Source organism: Dermacentor andersoni, unplaced genomic scaffold (genome assembly GCF_023375885.2).
Source record: "Dermacentor andersoni unplaced genomic scaffold, qqDerAnde1_hic_scaffold ctg00000039.1, whole genome shotgun sequence".
Classification (NCBI taxonomy): domain Eukaryota; kingdom Metazoa; phylum Arthropoda; class Arachnida; order Ixodida; family Ixodidae; genus Dermacentor; species Dermacentor andersoni.
In genome coordinates, this window is record NW_027314752.1 from 14,452,447 (window position 1) to 14,466,159 (window position 13,713).

Here is a 13,713-nt window from a genome sequence, read left to right on the forward strand (position 1 = left end):
CTTTAGTTTCAGCGAAGCGGGTGAGGTAGTCCGTCGCCACGACGATCCACTTATTTCCGGTTGTTGACGTCGGAAAGGGTCCCAACAAGTCCGTCCCGATCTGCTGGAATGGTCGGCAAGGAGGCTCGATTGGCTTTAGTAATCCGGCTGGCCTTGTCGGCGGTGTCTTGCGTCGCTGACAGTCTCGGCATGTTCTGACATAACGGGCGACGTCGGCGGTCAGGCGCGGCCAATAATACTTTTCTTGTACCCTTTATAGTGTCCGGGAATATCCTGGGTGTCCAGCGGTCGGATCGTCATGTAGGGCGTGCAATACTTCTGGACGAAGTCCTGACGGGACAACAAGAAGGTACTTGGCGCGGACTGGAGCGAAGTCCTTCTTCACGAGTAGATTGTTTTGAAGCGTGAAGGAAGATAATCCGCGCTTAAATGCCCTGGGGACAACGTCGGTGTGCCCTTGCAAATATTCGACGAGGCCTTTTAGCTCCGCGTCTGCCCGTTGCTGTGCAGCGAATTCTTCCGCGCTTATCATTCCGAGGAAGGCGTCGTCATTCTCGTCGTCTTGCGGCGGCGGGCCAATGGGGGCGCGTTATAGGCAATCGGCATCGGAGTGTTTTCGTCCGGACTTGTAGGTGACAGTGATGTCGTATTCTTGTAGTCTGAGGCTCCACCGCGCGAGTCGTCCTGAAGTATCCTTTATATTCGCTAGCCAACACAACGCGTAATGGTCACTGACGACTTTGAATGGCCTGCCATAAAGATAAGGGCGAAATTTAGCTGTAGCCCAAACGATGGCGAGGCATTCCTTTTCGGTCGTAGAATAGTTGCCTACCGCTTTTGACAGTGACCGGCTAGCGTATGCTATCACCTGTTCGACTCCGTTTCTCCTCTGGACTAGAACGGCACCGAGGCCTAGGCTACTGGCGTCAGTATGGATTTCTGTATCGGCGTACTCGTCGAAGTGCGCAAGTACCGGCGGCGACTGCATGCGTCGTTTGAGTTCTTCAAATGCGTCGGCCTGCGGTGTTTGCCACTTGAACTCGACATCACATGTCGTTAGATGTGTTAGCGGCTCCGCGATGCGTGAAAAGTCCTTGACACAGCGCCTATAGTAGGCACACATGCCAAGGAACCTACGCACTGCCTTCTTGTTGATGGGTTGCGGGAACTGTGCGTTTGCAGCTGTCTTTTGCGGGTCTGGACGGACACCAGATTTGCTGATTACGTGACCTAGGAATAGAAGCTCATCGTAAGCGAAGCGGCATTTTTCCGGCTTCAGAGTAAGCCCTGACGACTTGATGGCTTCTAGTACTGTCGCAAGCCGCTTGAGGTGATCGTCGAAATTCCCGGCGAAGACGACGACGTCATCCAAGTAAACGAGACAGGTCTGCCACTTCAGTCCTGCTAATATTGTGTCCATGACGCGCTGGAACGTTGCAGGCGCCGAACACAGTCCGAATGGCATAACCTTGAACTCGTAGAGGCCGTCTGGCGTGATGAAGGCGGTCTTTTCGCGATCCCTTTCGTCGACCTCTATTTGCCAGTAGCCAGACTTGAGGTCCATCGATGAGAAGTATTTAGCATTGCAGAGCCGATCCAATGCGTCGTCTATCCGTGGGAGGGGGTATACGTCTTTCTTCGTGATTTTGTTCAATCGACGATAATCGACGCAGAAACGTAGGGTTCCGTCCTTTTTCTTCACTAAAACAACTGGAGAAGCCCACGAGCTTTTCGACGGCTGGATGATGTCGTCGCGCAGCATTTCGTCGACTTGGTGTCTTATAGGTTCGCGTTCTCGCGTCGAAACTCGGTAAGGGCTCTGGCGGAGTGGTCGAGCGCACTCTTCGGTTATTATGCGATGCTTTGCGACTGGGGTTTGTCGAATCCTCGATGACGTCGAAAAGCAGTCTTTGTATCGTCGAAGCAGACTTCTGAGCTGTTGCTTCTTAATCACGGGGAGACTTGGATTTATGTCGAAGTCTGGCTCGGGAACTACGGTCGTCGGGGTAGATGCAACAGAATCCGAGAGGACAAACGCATCACTGGTTTCCTGAAATTCCTCGATGTATGCGATCGTCGTGCCCTTGTTGATGTGCTTGAACTCCTGGCTGAAGTTTGTCAGCAACACCTTCGTGTTTCCTCCGTGCAGTCGAGCGATCCCTCTTGCGACGCAAATTTCACGGTCGAGCAGTAGAGGTTGGTCGCCTTCGATGACGCCTTCTACGTCAACGGGTGTTTCGGGGCCGACCGAAATGACAATGCTGGAGCGAGGCGGGATGCTCACTTGATCTTCGGGCACCCTCAAGGCGTGGTGACTACGAGGGCTCTCCGGCGGTATCGCTTGATCTTCCGACAGCGTTATTGACTTCGACTTCAGGTCGATGATTGCGCCGTGTTGGTTCAGGAAGTCCATGCCGAGAATGACGTCTCGTTAACACTGTTGGAGGATAACGAAGGTGGCTGGGTAAGTCCGGTCATGAACGGTAATTCTTGCCGTGCAGACTCCAGACGGCGCGATGAGGTGTCCTCCAGCGGTTCGAATTTGAGGGCCTTCCCACGTAGTTTTAACTTTCTTCTACTGGGCGGCGATGTGTCCACTCATGACGGAGTAATCAGCCCCTGTGTCGACTAAGGCAGTGACTGCGTGGCCGTCGAGAAGCACGTCGAGGTCGGTGGTTCTTTGTCTGGCGTTGCAGTTAGGTCGTGGCGTCGGATCACGGCTGCGTCGTGTTGAACTGAAGTTGGAACGTCGCGTCGTCAAGTCGTCGTTCGTCGGTGTATTCTTGCCTTCCTGACTTCGTCGGGACGGCGGCGTGTCGTTGTTATGTCGTCGAGATCGTTTCGTCGTCGTCTTCGTCGGCGGCGGAGGATCTTCGTCAGTTCGACGAACAGCAACCGCACCTCCATCGGTTGCTGCTTTTAGTTTTCCGGATATGGGCTCGCTGACCGGCCCCGGGCTGGGCCAGTGTATGGTCGGCGCTGCGGCGACAGGTAGCGGCCTGTTGATGGCGAACGGGACGGCCGTCGAGGGCTCCACTGAGTAGCGACGAGGTAATCGGCGATGTCACGTGGGCGCTCGCCAAGCTGTGGACGCGGCGCGTTGACAGCGAAACCTCGCAGTCCCATCTCCCGGTACGGACATAGTCGGTAGACGTGACCCGCTTCTCCGCAGTGGTAGCAGAGCGGGCGGTGGTCAGGAGCACGCCAGATGTCCGTCTTCCTCACGTAGGTGCGCTGGGCGACGGGTGGTCGTGCTGGCGGCGGCGGCGGCGGACGACGAAACTGTGGCGTGACAGGGCCCTGGCGCGGACGCGGAGGGGGTCTTTACGGCGTGCGACGGCGGCGTAGGTCATCGCTTGCGGCTCACGCTGCGGCGATTCAGGGGCTACTCCAAGTTGTTGTTGGAGTTCCTCACGCACGGCGTCGGCAATCGAAGCCACCAGAGGCTGTGATGATGGGAACAGCTTTTGTAGCTCCTCCCGCACGACAGCTCGGATAGTCTCGCGTAGGTCGTCGGCGGCCAGTGACTGAACTCCGGCGTAGTTTGTCGAGGTCGTGCGGCGGTCGAATTGCCGGTTTCGCATCTCGAGTGTCTTCTCGATGCTGGTGGCCTCGTGAAGAAACTTGTCGATGGTCTTCGGTGGGCTTCGTACCATTCCGGCAAAAAGTTCCTCCTTCACACCACGCATCAGCAGGCGGACTTTCTTCTCCTCGGGCATTTCAGGGTCGGCGTGGCGGAAGAGACGGCTCATTTCTTCCGTGTAGATCGCGGTCGTCTCATTAGGTAGCTGCACCCGGGTGTCCAATAGTGCTTGGGCTCGTTCTCGGCGTACGACGCTTGCGAATGTCTGCAGGAAGCCGCTTCGGAAAAGTTCCCAGGTCGTTAGGGTGGCTTCTCGGTTCTCGAACCACGTCCTGGCCGCGTCTTCCAATGCGAAGAAGACATATCGCAGTTTGTCGTCGTTGTTCCCGTTGTTAAACGTAGCGACTCTCTCGTACGTCTCAAGCCAGCCTTCCGGGTCCTCGAAAGTTGAACCACGGAACGTCGGAGGCTCCCTGGGCAGCTGTAGCACGATAGGCGATGCCGGGGCTGCCATTGGGGTGGACTTGGTGACAATCTTTCTGGTCGTCTCAGGCAAAAGTCCGTGCTCCGGGGGCAGTTGTTGAAGACGGCGGCTTATTCGATGGTCCGGGACTGCGTTGGTGTTGTGTTTGCGTTCCGGGCTTGGATCACGGCTTGTCGGGGGCGTCCGGTACATGGACCAAAAGCACCTCCACCAGATGTCACGTGGTGGTGACGTTAAGAACACAGTAGCAATACTGTGATAGACAAAACTAACTTTTATTGGGCGAACCTGTGCCCACAAAACAGGCTACACTTATAGCACAACGATAGCGGCGAACACGGTCGGCGATCGTCGAAAATCTGATCAGTGGTTCAAGCGCGTCGGCTTTTATACACAATCGTCGAATGTTCCAGACTAATCGTTGGGACCCGCGTGCCTTCCATAATGTTCTACATCATTCGCGTCAGGTGAATAAATCAGATAACACAAGGTTCGGCAACAACAGACTGCGGATAGAAGCATCGATAACTTTCCAGAAACTTCGGATACATGCAAGCGCGTCCCGCGCTGTGCGATAAGATTTGTTAGGCGGCGAAACCTGGTCGCCCGATAAATATAAATACACGTGTCAATATGATGTAGTAAAAAAAAAAAAATTAAATTATGGGGCTTTACGTGCCAAAACCACTTTCTGATTATGAGGCACGCCGTAGTGGAGGACTCCGGAAATTTAGACCACCTGGGGTTCTTTAACGTGCACCTAAATCTAAGTACACGGGTGTTTTCGCATTTCGCCCCCATCGAAATGCGGCCGCCGTGGCCGGGATTCGATCCCGCGACCTCGTGCTCAGCAGCCCAACACCATAGCCACTGAGCAACCACGGCGGGTTATGATGTAGTATGTGAAACGTATTCCACAGCGACGCCTCTTAGGTGCGTGATTTAAAATTCTGAACATTTTCTCTTCAAAGGATGCGACACTGCGTTTCTCTCAAGACAAACTTTCAGGTGTCATGTCGCACGTCTTAATCAATAACCTTCCTTTGTTCATCAAGGCGGACGTTTTCCTCTAATATCGTTAAAGAAACTTCGGGGCAGCAAATTCGTTAAATGCAATATATCCTGTAGTATGTGAAATGTATTCCACAGCGACGCCTCATAGCTGCGTGATTTAAAATTCTGAACATTTTCTCTTCAAAGGATGCGACACTGCGCTTCTCTCAAGACAACCTTTCAGGTGTCATGACGGACGTCTTAATCAATAACCTTCCTTTGTTCATCAAGGCGGACGTTTTCCTGTAATATCGTTAAAGAAAATCGGGGCCAACAAATTCGGTAAATGCAATATATCATGTAGTATGTGAAACGTATTCCACAGCAACGCCTCATAGGTGCGTGATTTAAAATTCTGAACATTTTCTCTTCAAAGGATGCGACACTGCGCTTCTCTCAAGACAACCTTTCAGGTGCCATGTCACACGTCTTAATCAATAACATTCCTTTGTTCATCAAGGTGGACGTTTTCCTATAATATTGTTAAAGAAAATTCGGGCCAGCAAATTTGTTAAATGCATTATATCATGTAGTATGTAAAACGTATTCCACAGCGACGCCTCATAGCTGCGCGTTTTAAAATTCTGAACATTTCCTCTTCAAAGGATGCTACACTGCGTTTCTCTCAAGACAACCTTTCAGGTGTCATGTCGCACGTCTTAATCGATAACCTTCCTTTGTTCATCAAGGCGGACGTTTTCCTTTATTATCGTTAAAGAAAATCCGGGCCAGCAAATTTGTTAAATTGAATAGATGATGTAGTATTTGAAACCTATTCCACAGCGACGCCTCATAGCTGCGTGAATTAAAAATTCTGAACATTTTCTCTACAAAGGAAGCGAAACTGCGTTTCTCTAAAGACAACCTTTCAGGTGTGATGTCGCACGTCTTAATCAATAACCTTCCTATGTTCATCAAGGCGGAAGTTTTCCTGTAATATCGTTAAAGAAAATCTGGGCAAGAAAATTGCTTACCTGGAATATAATATGTAGAATGTGTAACGTATTCCACAGCGACGCCTCATAGCTGCGTGATTTAAAATTCTGAACATTTTGTCTTCAAAGGATGCGACACAGTGTTTCTCTCAAGACAACCTTTCAGGTGTCATGTCGCACGTCTTAATCAATAACCTTCCTTTGTTCATCAAGGCGGACGTTTTCCTGTAATATCGTTAAAGAAAATCCGGGCCAGCAAATTCGTTAAATGCAATATATCATGTAGTATGTGAAACGTATTCGACAGCGGCGGCTTCTAGCTGCGTGACTTAAAATTCTGAACATTTTGTCTTTAAAGCATGCGACACTGCGTTTCTCTCAAGACAACCTTTCAGGTGTCATGTCGCACGTCCTAATCAATGACCTTCCTTTGTTCATCAAGGCGGACGTTTTCCTCTAATATCTTTATAGAAAATCCGGGCCAGCAAATTGGTTAGATGCAATATATTAGGCAGCATGTCAACGTATTCCACAGCGACACCTCATAGCTGCGCGATTTAAAATTCAGAACATGTTCTCTTCAAAGGAAGCGCCAATGTGTTTCTCTCAAGACAACCTTTTAGGTATCATGTGGCACGTCTTAACCAATAACCTTCCTTTGTTCATCAAGGCGGACGTTATCCTCTAATATCGTTAAAGAAAATTCGGGCCATCAAATTCGGTAAATGCAATATATCATGTAGTATGTGAAACGTATTTCACAGCGACGCCTCATAGCTGCGTGATTCAAAATTCTGAACATTTTCTCTTCAAAGGAAGCGAAACTGCGTTTCATTCAAGACAAGCTTTCAGGTGTCATGTCGAACGTCTTAATCGATACCCTTCCTTTGTTCATCAAGGCGGACGTTTTCCTGTAATATCGTTAAAGAAAATCCGTGCCAGCAAATTCGCTAAATGCAATATATCATGTAGTATTTGAAACGTACTCGACAGCGACGACTTCTAGCTGCGTGATTTAAAATTCAGAACATTTTCTCTTCAAAGGAAGCACCATTGCATTTCTCTCAAGACAACCTTTCAGGTGTGTCGCACGTCCTAATCAATGACCTTCCTTTGTTCATCAAGGCGGACGTTTTCCTGTAATATCGTTAAAGAAAATTCGGGCCAGCAAATTCGTTAAATGCAATATATCATGTAGTATGTGTAACGTATTCCACAGCGACGCCTCATAGCTGAGTGACTTAAAATTCTTAACATTTTGTCTTCAAAGGATGCGACACTGCGTTTCTCTCATGATAACCTTTCAGGTGTCATGTCGCACGTCCTAATCAATGACCTTCCTTTGTTCATCAAGGCGGACGTTTTCCTCTAATATCTTTAAAGAAAATCTTGGCCAGCAAATTCGTTAAATGCAATATATTATGTAGCATGTGAAACGTATTCCACAGCGACGCCTCATTGCGGCGTGATTTTAAATTCAGAACATTTTCTCTTCAAAGGAAGCGCCACTGCGATTCTCTCAAGACAACCCTTCAGGTGTCATGTCGCACGTGTTAATCAATATTCTTCCTTTGTTCATCAAGGCGGAAGTTTTCCTCTAATATCGTTAACGAAAATCCGGGCCAGCAAATTGGTTAGATGTAACATATTATGTAGCATGTGTAACGTATTCCACAGCGACGCCTCATAGCTGCGTGATTAAAAATTCAGAACATTTTCTCTTCAGAGGAAGCGCCACTGCGTTTCTCTCAAGACAACCTTCCAGGTGTCATGTCGCACGTCCTAATCAATGACCTTCCTTTGTTCATCAAGGCGGACGTTTTCCTGTAATATCGTTAAAGAAAATTCGGGCCAGCAAATTCGTTAAATGCAATATATCATGTAGTATGTGTAACGTATTCCACAGCGACGCCTCATAGCTGCGTGACTTAAAATTCTGAACATTTTTTCTTCAAAGGATGCGACACTGCGTTTCTCTCATGACAACCTTTCAGGTGTCATGTCGCACGTCCTAATCAATGACCTTCCTTTGTTCATCAAGGCGGACGTTTTCCTCTAATATCTTTAAAGAAAATCTTGGCCAGCAAATTCGTTAAATGCAATATATTATGTAGCATGTGAAACGTATTCCACAGCGACGCCTCGATGCTCCGCCATTAAAAATTCTGAACATTTTCTCTTCAAAGGAAGCGACACTGCCTTTCTCTCAAGACAAACTTTCAGGTGTCATGTCACACGTCTTAATCAAGAATTTTACTTAGTTCCTGAGAGCGGAAGTTTTGCTCTAATATCGTTAAAGAAAATCCGGGCCTGCAAACTGGTTAGATGCAATATATTATGTAGCATGTGTAACGTAGTCCACAGCGACGCCTCATAGCTGCGTGATTTAAAATTCAGAACATTTTCTCTTCAAAGGAAGCGCCACTGCGATTCTCTCAAGACAACCTTTCAGGTGTCATGTCACACGTCTTAATCAATAACCTTCCTTTGTTCATCAAGGCGGAAGTTTTCCTCTAATATCATTAAAGAAAATCCGGACCAGCAAATTGGTTAGATGCAATATATTAGGTAGCATGGGTAACGTATTCCACAGCGACGCCTCATAGCTGCGTGATTTATAATTCTGAACATTTTCTCTTCAAAGGAAGCGTAACTGCGATTCTCTCAAGACAACCTTACAGGTGTCATGTCACACGTCTTAATCAATAACCTTCCTTTGTTCATCAAGGCGGAAGTATTCCTCTGGTATCATTAAAGAAAATCCGGGCCAGCAAATTGGTTAGATGCAATATATTAGGTAGCATGTGTAACGTATTCCACAGCGACGCCTCATAGCTGCGTGATTTATAATTCTGAACATTTTCTCTTCAAAGGAAGCGTAACTGTGTTTCTCTCAAGACAACCTTTCAGGTGTCATATCGCACGCCTTAATCAATAACCTTCCTTTGTTCGTCAAGGCGGAAGTTTTCCTCTTATATCGCGAAAGAAAATCCGGGCCAGCAAATTCGTTAAATGCAATATATCATGTAGTATGTGAAACGTATTCCGCAGCGACGCCTTATAGCTGCGTGATATAAAATTCAGAACATTTTCTCCTCAAAGGAAGCGCCACTACGTTTCTCTCAAGACAACCTTTCAGGTGTCATGTCGCACGTCTTAATCAATAACCTTCCTTTGTTCATCAAGGCGGAAGTTTTCCTCTAATATCATTAAAGAAAATCCGGGCCTGCAAACTGGTTAGATGCAATATATTATGTAGCATGTGTAACGTAGTCCACAGTGACGCCTCATAGCTGCGTGATTTAAAAATCAGAACATTTTCTCTTCAAGGGAAGCGAAACTGCGTTTCCCTCAAGACAACCTTTCAGGTGTCATGTCGCACGTCTTAATCAATAACCTTCCTTTGTTCATCAAGGCGGAAGTTTTCCTCTAATATCGCGAAAGAAAATCCAAAAAGCAAATTAGTTAAATGCAATATATCGTGCAGTATGTGAAACGTATTCCACAGCGACGCCTCATTGCTGCGTGATTTAAAATGGCGAACATTGTCTCTTCAAAGGAAGTGCCACTGCGTTTCTCTCAAGACAACCTTACAGGTGTCATATCGCACGTCTTAATAACCTTCCTTTGTTCATCAGAGCGGGCGTTTTGCTCTAATATCGTTAATGCTACTTGGGGCCACCAAATTGGTTAAACGCAACGTTTTATGTAGTATGTGTAACGTATTGCACAGCGACGCCTCATAGCTGCGTGATTTAAAATTCAGAACATTTTCTCTTCAAAGGAAGCGCCACTGCGATTCTCTCAAGACAACGTTTCAGGTGTCATGTCGCACGTCTGAATAAATAACCTTCCTTTGTTCATCAAGGTGAAAGTTTTTCTCTATTACCTTTAAAGAAAATCCGGGCCAGCAAATTGGTTAGATGCAATATATTAGGTAGCATGTGTAACGTATTCCACAGCGACGCCTCATAGTTCTGTGATTTAAAATTGAGAACATTTTCTCTTCAAAGGAAGCGCCACTGCGTTTCTCTCAAGACAACCTTAGAGGTGTCATGTCGCACGTTCTAATCAATAACCTTCCCTTGTTCATCAAGGCGCAAATTTTCCTCTAATATCACTAAAGAAAATCCGGGTCTGCAAACTGGTTAGATGCTATATATCATGTAGTATGTGAAACGTATTCCACAGCGACGCCTCTTAGCTGCGTGATTTAAATTCTGAACATTTCCTCTTCAAAGGAAGTGCCTTTGCGTTTATCTCAAGACAACCATTCAGGTGTCATGACGCACGCCTTAATCAATAACCTTCCTTTGTTCTTCAAGGCGGACGTTTTTCTCAAATATCGTTAATGAGAATCCGGGCCAGCAAATTCGTTAAATGCAATATATCATGTAGTATGTGAAACGTATTCCACAGCGACGCCTCATAGCTGCGTGATTTAAAATTCAGAACATTTTCTCTTCAAAGGAAGCGAAACTGCGTTTCTCTCAAGATAACCTTTCAAGTGTCATGTCGCACGTCTTAATCAATAACCTTCCTTTGTTCATCAAGGCGGAAGTTTTCTTCTAATGTCCCGAAAGAAAATCCGGGCGAGCAAATTCGTTAAATGCAATATTTCATGTAGTATGTGAAACGTATTCCACAGCGACGCCTCATAGCTGGGAGATTTATAATTCAGAACATTTTCGCTTCAAAGGAAGCAAAACTGCGTTTCTCTCAAGACAACCTTTCAGGTGTCATGTCGCAACTCTTAATTAATAACCTTCCTTTGTTCATCAAGGCGGAAGTTTTCCTCTAATATCGTTAAAGAAAATCCGAGTCAGCAAACTGGTTAGATGCAATATATTATGTAGCATGTGTAACGCAGTCAACAGCGACGCCTCATAGCTGCGTGATTTAAAATTCAGCACATTTTCTCTTCAAAGGAAGCGAAACTGCGTTTCTCTCAAGACAACCTTTCAGGTGTCATGTCGCACATCTTAATCAATAACCTTCCTTTGTTAATCAAGGCGGAAAATTTCCTTTATATCGCGAAAGAAAATCCGGGTGAGCCAATTCGTTAAATGCAATATTTCATGTAGTATGTGAAACGTATTCCACAGCGACACCTCATAGCTGCGTGATTTAAAATTCTGATCATTTTCTCTTCAAAGGAAGCGAAATTGCGTTTCTCTCAAGACAACCTTTCAGGTCTCATGTCGCACGTCTTAATCATTAACCTTCCTTTGTTCATCAAGGTGGACGTTTTCCTCTAATATCGCGAAACAAAATCCGGGCCAGCAAATTGGTTAAATGCAATATATCATGTAGTATGTGAAACGTATTCCACCGCGACGCCTCATAGCTGCGTGATTTAAATTCTGAACATTTCCTCTTCAAAGGAAGCGCCTTTGCGTTTATCTCAAGACAACCTTTCAGGTGTCATGTCGCACGTCTTAATCAGTAACCTTCCTTTGTTCTTCAAGGCGGACGTTCTTCTCTAATATCGTTAATGAAAATCCGGGCCAGCAAATTCGTTAAATGCAATATATCATGTAGTATGTGAAACGCATTCCACAGCGACGCCTCATAGCTGCGTGATTCAAATTTGTGAACATTTCCTCTTCAAAGGAAGCGTCACTGCTTTTCTCTCAAGACAACCTTTCAGGTGTCATGTCACACGTCTTAATCAATAACCTTCGTTTGTTCATCATGGCGGAAGTTTTCCTCTAATATCGTTAAAGAAAATCCGAGTCAGCAAACTGGTTAGATGCAATATATTATGTAGCATGTGTAACGTAGTCCACAGCGACGCCTCATAGCTGCGTGATTTAATATTCAGAACATTTTCGCTTCAAAGGAAGCGAAACTGCGTTTCTCTCAAGACAACCTTTCAGGTCTCATGTCGCGCGTCTTAATCAATAACCGTCCTCTGTAAATCAAGGCGGAAAATTTTCTTTATATCGCAAAAGAAAATCCGGGCGAGCCAATTCGTTAAATGCAATATATCATGCAGTATGTGAAACGTATTCCACCGCGACGCCTCATAGCTGCGTGATTTAAAATTCAGAACTTTTTCTCTTCAAAGGTAGCGAAACTGCGTTTCTCTCAAGACTACCTTTCAGGTGTCATGTCGCACCTCTTTGTCAATAACATTCCTTTGTTCATCTAGGCGGAAATTTTCCTGTAATATCCGTAAAGAAAATCCGTGTCAGCAAACTGGTTAGATGCAATATATTAGGTTGCATGTGTAACGCATTCCACAGCGACGCGTCATAGCTGCGTGATTTAAAATTCAGATCATTTTTTCTTCAAAGGAAGCGCCACTGCGATTTTCACAAGACAACCTTTCAGGTGTCATGTCGCACGTCCTAATCAATAACCTTCCTTTGTTCATCAAGGCGGAAATATTCCTCTAATATCACTAAAGAAAATCCGGGTCAGCAAATAGGTTAGATGCAATATATTATGTAGCATGTGTAACGTATTCCACAGCAACGCCTCATAGCTGCGTGTTTTAAAATTAAGAACATTTCTCTTCAAAGGAAGCGCCACTGCGTTTCTCTCAAGGCAACCTTTCAGGTGTCATGTCGCACGTCCTAATTAATAACCTTCTTTGGTTATGAAGGCGGTAAATTTCCTGTAATATCGTTAACGAAAACCTGGGCCAGCAAATTGGTTAGCTGCAATATATTATGTAGCATGCGTAACGTATTCCACAGCAACGCCTCATAGCTGCGTGTTTTAAAATTCAGAACAATTTCTCTTCAAAGGAAGCGCCCCTGCGTTTCTCTCAAGGCATCCTTTCAGGTGTCATGTCGCACGTCCTAATCAATAACCTTCCTTTGTTCATCAAGGCGGAAATGTTCCTCTAATATCGTTAAAGAAAATCGGGGGCAGCAAACTGATTAGATGCTACATATTATGTAGTATGTGAAACGTATTCCACAGCGACGCCTCATAGCTGCGTGATTTAAAATTTTGAACTTTTTCTCTTCAAAGGAAGCGAAACTACATTTCTTTCAAGACAACCTTTCAGGTGTCATGTCACACGTCTTAATCAATGACCTTCCTTTGTTCAACAAAGCGGAAGTTTTCCTCTAATGTTGCGAAAGAAAATCCGGGCCAGCAAATTGGTTATATGCAATATATTATGTAGCATGTGTAACGTATTCCACAGCAACGCCTCATAGCTGCGTGTTTTAAAATTCAGAACATTTTCTCTTCAAAGGAAGCGCCACTGCGATTTTCACAAGACAACGTTTCAGGTGTCATGTCGAACGTCTTAATCAAAAACCTTCCTTTGATCATCAAGGCGGAAGTTTTCCTCTTATATTTTTAAAGAAAATCCGGGCCAGCAAATTGGTTAGATGCAATATATTATGTAGCATGTGTAACGTATTCCACAGCAACGCCTCATAGCTGCGTGATTTAAAATTCTGATCATTTTCTTTTCCAAGGAAACGCCATTTCGTTTCTCTCAAGACAACCTTTCAGGTGTCATGTCGCACGTCTTAATCAATAACCTTCCTTTGTTCTTCAAGGCGGACGTTTTCGTCTAATATCGTTAAAGAAAATCCGGGCCAGCAAATTCGTTAAATGCAATATATCATGTAGTATGTGAAACGTATTCCACAGCGACGCCTCATAGCTGCGCGATCCAAAATTCTGAACAT